The sequence below is a fragment of the Rhagoletis zephyria genome, unplaced genomic scaffold, assembly GCF_001687245.7.
Source record: "Rhagoletis zephyria isolate East Lansing unplaced genomic scaffold, Rhagoletis_zephyria_1.1 Rzeph_scaffold_00459, whole genome shotgun sequence".
Lineage (NCBI taxonomy): Eukaryota > Metazoa > Arthropoda > Insecta > Diptera > Tephritidae > Rhagoletis > Rhagoletis zephyria.
The window spans coordinates 137,446-147,053 of NW_016157543.1; positions in this window are offsets into that span (position 1 = coordinate 137,446).

Genomic DNA, 9,608 nt, shown 5'->3' on the forward strand with positions numbered 1-9,608 from the left:
AATGGTGATAACAATTTTAAGTTTTCATTATTTCATTTCATGGGATATTTTTATGTTTTCGTTACGCTTTTTATCATTTCTTCATTTGTATCCGTAACTGTTTATTAATTTTTTTCCATTGCGTAATAAGATATCGTAAATTCTCTTTTTTCAAACTGTCCGGATTTGGATAAGAAGAAACATTAAAAAAATTCTCAAGTAAAGCTTTCCCAATCACTTTCCGTTTCGAACCAGTTATAATACTTCATTTAATTTCAACATTTTCAGTTTATTTTACATATTGCATAATCCTATTTAGAATATTTGCAAATCAAGATTTCTCAAATACCTTTCGTTTGGTACCCATATTGTAACATTTCATTTATTTTATCAATTTAATTGAGTTAAATTTTCAAACAGGTAACAAACCTCCTCAAGCATATTTTCGCCTGTAAGTCTTCTTAAAACTATTTAGTTTGATACCCCCATTGCAATATTTCGTTTATTTAATCAATTTAACTGAGTTAAAATTCTCAAATAGGTGGCAACCCCCGTCAAAAATACTTCCAACAACTATCTTTCTTAAAGCTCTTTAATTTGATACCCATATTACAATAATTTATTTATTTATTTTATCAATTTGACTGAGTTAAAATTTTCAAATAGGTGGCAACCCCCGTCAAAAATACTTCCAACAACTATCTTTCTTAAAGCTCTTTAATTTGATACCCATATTACAATAATTTATTTATTTATTTTATCAATTTGACTGAGTTAAAATTTTCAAATAGGTGGCAACCCCCGTCAAAAATACTTCCAACAACTATCTTTCTTAAAGCTCTTTAATTTGATACCCATATTACAATAATTTATTTATTTATTTTATCAATTTAACTGAGTTAAAATTCTCAAATAGGTGGCAACCCCCGTCAAAAATACTTCCAACAACTATCTTTCTTAAAGCTCTTTAATTTGATACCCATATTACAATAATTTATTTATTTATTTTATCAATATATTTGGGTTTAAAAATTTTCAAATAGGTGGCAACCCTCCAGTTTTTTGCGACATCACTGGTTCTGGTATTATACCGAATAGTAAAAAAAAAATTATTCAAATCGGTTCAGCCGTTCTCGAGTTTTGACGACCGTGACATACGAACACAACATTTTTATACCCGAGCGTACTTGTGCACAAGGGTATATTAATTTTGTTCACATAACGGTTGTTTGTAACAGCCAAAACGAATCGAGACAGATATAGACAAAAGTATACATAAATGATCAGGATGAAAAAAGAAATCGATTAAGCCATGTCTGTCTGTCCGTCCGTCTGTCCGTCTGTCCGTCCGTCCGTGTACACGATAACTCGAGCAAAAATTGAGATATCTCAACGAAATTTGGTATGAACGTTTCCCTTAATCCAAGGTAGGTTGGTATTGAAAATGGGCGAAATCGGACTTTAACCACGCCCACTTCCCATATAACGGTAATTTCCAGAAATATGAAAACTACGATATTTTAATAACTACTGAAGATAATTCACTCAAAATTGATATTTACAATAATTTTTAGACGAAAAATAAGAATATTATAAATTTTTGGAAAATGGGCGTAGCCACGCCCACTTATGGTTACATGTGTATATCTTGGTAACCGCTGCACCAATTTCTTCCAAACTTGGCACAGTTGTTGGCCTTGGTACAGCATAAAAAACCGCCGAAACTTTTTAAAATCGGACAATAACCACGCCCACATCCCATATAACGGTAATTTAGAGAAATACAAAATCTTCGATAAATCAGTAAATATTGAAGCTAATTTATTCAAAATTGATGCTTGCAACAATTCTTTACCAAGAAATACGTTTATGGTAAAATTTTGGAAAATGGGCGTGGCACCGCCCACTTATGATCACATATATGTATATCGGTAACCGTTCTACCAATTTGTACCAAACTCGGTATGGTTATTGTACTTGCCACGTGTAAGCAAAACGTTGAAAATTATTGAAATCGGACTAAAATAACGGCCGCTTCTCATATAACGGTAAATTTCAGAAATGCTTGAAACTTCAATATTTCGAAATTGAAGGACGCTAATTTACTCAAAATTGATACACCCCGGCTTACCATCTAGCGGAAGGTTTCGGAAAGGTGAAAAAACATATATTTAATACTTGCGCCGGGTATTTAATGTTCGGCTCCGCCCGAACTTAGACTTTCTTACTTGGTATTAATATAGATTAATGCGAATTAATGTTTGTATTTAAAAGAAGTGGTAATAATGATGCATACATATCTATCTACATTTACTAAAAAAACTATAACTTAAAAAAGCGATTTACTTGAAGAAAAGAGCTATAAGAAGTTTTATCGTCTCGGGTGAAATTTGTAAACGTGGGCTTTGCAACTTTTTAATATAAGATAACGATATGTTAAATATAAATGCGGAAACAATGAATCATTTTTATTTCATTTCGAATTACTTGCATTTTCTGTGACTTTTTTTAAATTAAGTAAGCAAATTTTTGTTTGAATTTATGTATTTTGAAAGGAACATATGTAGCTCTTTTTCAAAAGTCTACAAAACGCTTTCAAATAAAACATTTGCCTATCTCAAACTTTGAGGCGCTTACAGCAAGTGAAGAAAAGCTGCCATTTGGCCAGCAGATTTTCTGGATTTTCCTCCCGTGCCAAAGTTATAGTTACCGCCCGAATGCACGGGTTCATATTTTCATTGAATTTCGCTGACGATGCCGCTTCTATTTCATATTTAGCGTTAACAACGCAAAGAGCAACCTTGTATGGGGATGAAGCGATACCATGCAGGTATCAAAAAAAGCATCGATGCCAAAGAACGTAGATAATAAGGGACAACTCGTTATAATAGCAGCGAGTGTGGATGACAGGAGCGTGCCTTCTCTTTTGCCCCAGTACGTTTTTTAATTGGATGAAAAGAGAAGGCACGCCCCTGTTACTCACTTTCGCTATAATTATAACGAGTTGTCCCTTCTTATTATATACGTTCTTTGTCGATGCCTGAAAAATATCGGATCTAAAGTATCGATACCTACTGGTATCGGTGCTCATTGTGTATTGCGTATTAAGTTAAATTTAATAATGTAGGAACTGAAAATCAATAAAACTCCGTTACATAGCAAACCTATATCGAGCTTAGCAGCCAAAATAGATAACGTAAGAGAAATTTTTTTCAAAATTTTCTTTTTGATGCAGAAATGCATCTAGATACTCACCTATGTTTTATACACCATTTTATTCGTAATCTCTTAATACATCGATTAATATAAGTGTAATTCCCCTCCAGTACTGCTGGAGTCAACCGCTACTTTTGAACCGCTACTGCACCGACTCCTAGGTAAGTAGCTACTATATTAACCCGTGGCAGTGCACATGGTAGTGCAGAGCAGCGTTGCCAGGTTGACGTTTTTAACGTCATTTGGACGTTTTTTGTATCCTGTTGACGTTGTTTGTGTAAAAAATTACGTTTTTTAACTTTCCAGTAATTTTTATGTTACTCTCTTGTAAGTAGAACTGTTTTTGAATTATTTTCTTAATAAATCTTTACAAGCTTTGTGTTTTGCAGCAGCTGCTTCAAAAGATATTTATTCTTTGGACACAGATGACTTAAATATGATGCAAACCAAGTGTACGCGAATTTTTTTGGATTCTTGGACAAAGGCTGATTGTGTAAACACTTGAGGTTACGAGACTAATTGTAATGTTTGCAATTGCACATTAAAAGCTAAATCAGGAAGAGCTGATCTATTGCAACACGCACGCTCGCAAAAGCATCAAAAAAGCCGTAGCAGCACAAAAAGTCAGAAAAAAGTAGAAAAGCTGAAATATTGCTATACTCCTTCTTAGCACAACGTAATTTAGCATTTTCGACAACCGACCCCCTAACCAAATGTCTACAAGGAAAAAAAATTATTAAAAAACAACGCGATTATGTAGCCGCTTTAAACTTGCACATTATTCCCTGAAATTTAATGGGCTATCAAACTGCATACTCAAAAAAATTTAAAAAAAATCTGAATAAAAAGGTTAAAACATAGCTGAAACTTTGCAGATTTTTTATAATTTTTGCAATGTGGATTTATATTTTGTTTGTTATATAATGAGCTTGGCTTTTATGGAAAAATAATAAACATTAAATAAACAAAAGAAAAACAGCCAAAATCGATCAAAATGTTGATGACTTAATCAGCTGATCACAAGTGTATGTATAAAATCTTTTTTATATTAACGATCTCAAACCAGTTTAAAATGAATTCTAAATGTGCTCTGTCGAAATGACATTTTAATATAATTTTACTGAGGTGATAGGTACATATGTACCTTTGTATACAATAAAAGTTTAATAAGAACAATTTTTTGTACACTCATTTGAAAAAGACGTTTTTGGGTAGGAAATGACGTTTTTTCAGACCAAGAGGGACGTTTTTTCATGCCGAAGACCTGGCAACACTGATGCAGAGTCGAACCAGTCGTAAGCAGAATAGCGAAAAACTACGACAGAGGGCGCCCATAAATCACGCAAGTGACTACTTTAGTAACTCCCGGTAGTGCGGAGAGAGCCGATGGTGAATACCGCCTAGGACATTGTCTTGTAAAAGTAATCGATGAAATATGTACACTACAAGTAGTCGGTCGGTAATTGACGGTGTTTATCAGGTAGCTACCGATTCATCAGTCCTGTAGTCACTCCCCCGTACTGCAGGGTAGACATTGCATTACGGACTCTTTTATTTATGTGGTGACAATGAATCTGTATGGTTTGAAAAAGGCGAAGCTACTTTAAAATGAAAAAAGTAAGAAAGTTTAAGTTCGGGCGAAGCCGAACATTAAATACCCGGCGCAAGTATTAAATATATGATTTTCACCTTTCCGAAAGCTACCGCTACATAGTAAACCGGGGTGTATCAATTTTGAGTAAATTAGCGTCCTTAAATTTCGAAATATTGCAGTTTCAAGCATTTCTGAAATTTACCGTCATATAAAGCGGCCTCAATTTTACTCTGATTTCAAAAATTTCCAACGTTTTGCTTTTATGTGGCAAGCACAATGACCGTACTGAGGGCGGTTGAAATTGGTAGAACGGTTACCGAGATACATATATGTGATCATAAGTGGGCGGTGCCACGCCCATTTTCAAAAATTTTATCATAAACCTATTTCCTGGTAAAGAATTGTTGCAAGCATCAATTTTGAATAAATTTGCTTTAATATTTATTGATTTATCGAAGACTCGATCGTCCTCACCCGCTTCGCTTAGTGCATGAAATTTTTGCGTGCTACATTGAATAAAATTTATTTCAAGAAAACTCAATTAAAAAACAGGAGGTTTAAAATTTGTTTAACCATCTTCGAAATAATTTAAAACTAAAACTTTCTTAAACTTCTCACTTTTCATACTTTTTCAACTCAATTGAGATTTTAAACAGATGGAAACCCTTTACATGTAGTTTTGAAATTAAGCCCTTTTAAAATCATTTTGATTGATATTGTAATAATTCATTTAAATTATTGAATAGTTTGAATTTAACCTTTTAAACAGTTGGCAACCTTTTTAAACCTCTTTCGTCTAACACTCATATTGTGACACATATTCAAAACCATTTCGATTCATACCAATCTATACCAATATATATTTTGAAAGCAGTTTTTTTTGTGCTTTTAATTTCCGACACCTGATTCAGACGTCCCAAGGATTATTACAGGCTAAAAAAATGTTCGATATATAGATACCGAATATCTCTGGAAATGTACATGGTAGAGCACTGGAACTTGGTGTGGAGATATATGAAATCAATCTTATACTCATGGAGAAAAATGGGCTATTTGAAAAGGGGGCGTGGCGCCGTACAAACGTATATATAATTCATCTGTAGGCATGGGCGTAGCCAGGTAGGGGCAGGGGGCCCGGCCCCCCTAACTTCCAAATTTTTGCCTAGATATTGAAATATATTACCACGAAATGCTTGCTTGATAATTTCGGCCCCCCTAACTTTAAAGGTTTTTCCTATATATATACTGTATAACAAATTATACTCCCAACGCTAACAAAATAATTAGTAAATTGATTTAAAAAGTGGATATGTGGATGATCCAGTTCTGTATCAAGTTATTCGCTCTATGTTCAAAGCACTTCCATTTAAAAAGGGTAAAAACCTGGCTGCAGTCGACAATGAGCAAAAATGGATTGAACGGAAACTATAAATAAATTTATGGTTCAATTGTTTATTACTTTGTCTTTATGTTTGTGTCTTTTCTAAGCTTACAATCTGAGATTATTGATAAAAATATAGACCGGTTGGGTGAACAGCCAAGACGTTTACCTCATAAGTGTGACAAAACAAAATCAAATAATATATTTAGCATAAATGAATATACCAGCATAAAAAATCTGCATACTCAAAATGTTTAATACGTCCTCATATTTATACATACCTCTGTGTATAATTTAAGATAAGGTATTTCGCTGCAAAGCAATGATTATAAATTGTTAGTTAACCTCACAAAATTGCGGAAGAATATTACAGAGTATGCGGAAAAAAGTTTATTTTTTACATTTTTTATTTTGAATAACGTCTGGTCCGGCTGTTTGGTTTACCATACAGGTATGTAGAGCTATGAATTTAATAAATACATCAGGGTTTTGTTGGGATATTCGCTTTTGACCACTATGTTTTGTACATTTCCCAGTACTGCAAAGCTTTTTACTGCAAAGCTTTGACATTCAACTGGGAGAGGCCCGCGTGCGCTGGGTTTGGGTCCCGCCACGTTAAAACCTTGCCCAATGAAAAAAAACACATGCCTCGGATGATACCCCCTTCTTTTGATGACGATCACGGCAAACATAGGATGGAATATGATTTTAGGGTATGCACTTGGAATATCCGAACCCTTAATCGGGATGGTGCCTCTGCCCGGCTGGTTGATGTCCTAGGGAAAAATAAAGGCTGACATCACCGCCATCCACGAAATGCGATGGATGGGGCGAGGAAGGTAAGCGTGGAGCCTTGCGACGTCTACTACAGTTGCCACGTAAAGTAGTGCGATTCGGTGTTGGATTTCTGGTGGGAGAGAGACCGGCGTTCACTCTAGTGGACGAACGTCTAGCCACAATCCGCATCAAAGCGAGATTCTTCAACATCTCATTCATATGTGCCAATGCCCTGATGGAAGAGAAGGACGAGGCATCGAAGGCCCTCTTATCTTAGAGCGTACATATTAGCTGAGGGTGATCGACTTCGCCAGGGCCCGAAACTTGGCAGTATGTATTACAAGGTTCTAGCATAAGAAGATCCATCAAGCTACATGTATGTCTCCACATCGAAAAACTGGAAAACAAATCGAGCATGTTGTGATAGACGGAAGGCATTCTTCCATGTTTTAGATGTAACAGATGAAACATCGACTCGCACTACTATATTGATGCATCCAATATACGACCCAACCTCGGAGCAGCAAAAAAAGGGCCCCCAACAATGCAAAAAAAGTTCAACGTCGAAAAGCTGCAATCAAAACCGACGGCCAATGAATTCTGTGCTCGACCCTCACAACTGCTGTGAGAGAGCACTCTTCAACAAGCCGACTTGCGCGATCAGTGGAATCACATTTCCCGCTCATTACTGGTACGATGAGGAGTGTGAGAATATGCTTGAAATGCTGTGCCACAGAAAAAACACCCGAAATTTTTAGTAGAGAGTTGAGCGACTTACGGAAAGTTTCAAGACTCTTGTAGGAACAACCATGGCGATGTCCAGAACGTACTCAGATTATGGAGGGAACACTTTTCGACCCTTTTGAATGGCAGAAGCACTGAAAGAAGTGAAGAAGACGAACCCGAGGTCCTAGTCGATAACGATGGAGTCGATATCCCAGCGCCTGACTATGACGAAAAGTGCCAAAGCTTCCTGAGGTAACGGCCTGTCAGCTGAGCTATTTAATTACGATGGCAAGGAGGTAATAAGGTGCATGCCCGACGACTGGAATTCAAATGCGCTCTGCCCAATCCCCTCAAAACTCATACGGCTGTGAAAAATGACCTTGAGCAATACCACCAGCTCTGCTCTGTTGCCGTTCGCCACCAGACGGGGTTTCAGACAGGGCGACTCTCTTTCATGTGACTTCTTTAATCTGATGTTGGAGAAGATAATAAGATCTGCAGGACTGAACCGGTCAGGAACAATTTACTACAAGAGCGTACAATTGCTGGCTTATGCAGATGACACTGACATCATCGGTAAGAAAAACCGCGAAGCCTGTCCTGGCTTTTCCAAGTTGGACAAGGAAGCAAAGCGGATGGGTCTGGTGGTAAACGAGGACAAGACGAAGTATCCCTGTCATCAACCAAACAATCATNGGAAGGTAAGCGTGGAGCCTTGCGACGTCTACTACAGTTGCCACGTAAAGTAGTGCGATTCGGTGTTGGATTTCTGGTGGGAGAGAGACCGGCGTTCACTCTAGTGGACGAACGTCTAGCCACAATCCGCATCAAAGCGAGATTCTTCAACATCTCATTCATATGTGCCAATGCCCTGATGGAAGAGAAGGACGAGGCATCGAAGGCCCTCTTATCTTAGAGCGTACATATTAGCTGAGGGTGATCGACTTCGCCAGGGCCCGAAACTTGGCAGTATGTATTACAAGGTTCTAGCATAAGAAGATCCATCAAGCTACATGTATGTCTCCACATCGAAAAACTGGAAAACAAATCGAGCATGTTGTGATAGACGGAAGGCATTCTTCCATGTTTTAGATGTAACAGATGAAACATCGACTCGCACTACTATATTGATGCATCCAATATACGACCCAACCTCGGAGCAGCAAAAAAAGGGCCCCCAACAATGCAAAAAAAGTTCAACGTCGAAAAGCTGCAATCAAAACCGACGGCCAATGAATTCTGTGCTCGACCCTCACAACTGCTGTGAGAGAGCACTCTTCAACAAGCCGACTTGCGCGATCAGTGGAATCACATTTCCCGCTCATTACTGGTACGATGAGGAGTGTGAGAATATGCTTGAAATGCTGTGCCACAGAAAAAACACCCGAAATTTTTAGTAGAGAGTTGAGCGACTTACGGAAAGTTTCAAGACTCTTGTAGGAACAACCATGGCGATGTCCAGAACGTACTCAGATTATGGAGGGAACACTTTTCGACCCTTTTGAATGGCAGAAGCACTGAAAGAAGTGAAGAAGACGAACCCGAGGTCCTAGTCGATAACGATGGAGTCGATATCCCAGCGCCTGACTATGACGAAAAGTGCCAAAGCTTCCTGAGCTGACGGCCTGTCAGCTGAGCTATTTAATTACGATGGCAAGGAGGTAATAAGGTGCATGCCCGACGACTGGAATTCAAATGCGCTCTGCCCAATCCCCTCAAAACTCATACGGCTGTGAAAAATGACCTTGAGCAATACCACCAGCTCTGCTCTGTTGCCGTTCGCCACCAGACGGGGTTTCAGACAGGGCGACTCTCTTTCATGTGACTTCTTTAATCTGATGTTGGAGAAGATAATAAGATCTGCAGGACTGAACCGGTCAGGAACAATTTACTACAAGAGCGTACAATTGCTGGCTTATGCAGATGACACTGACA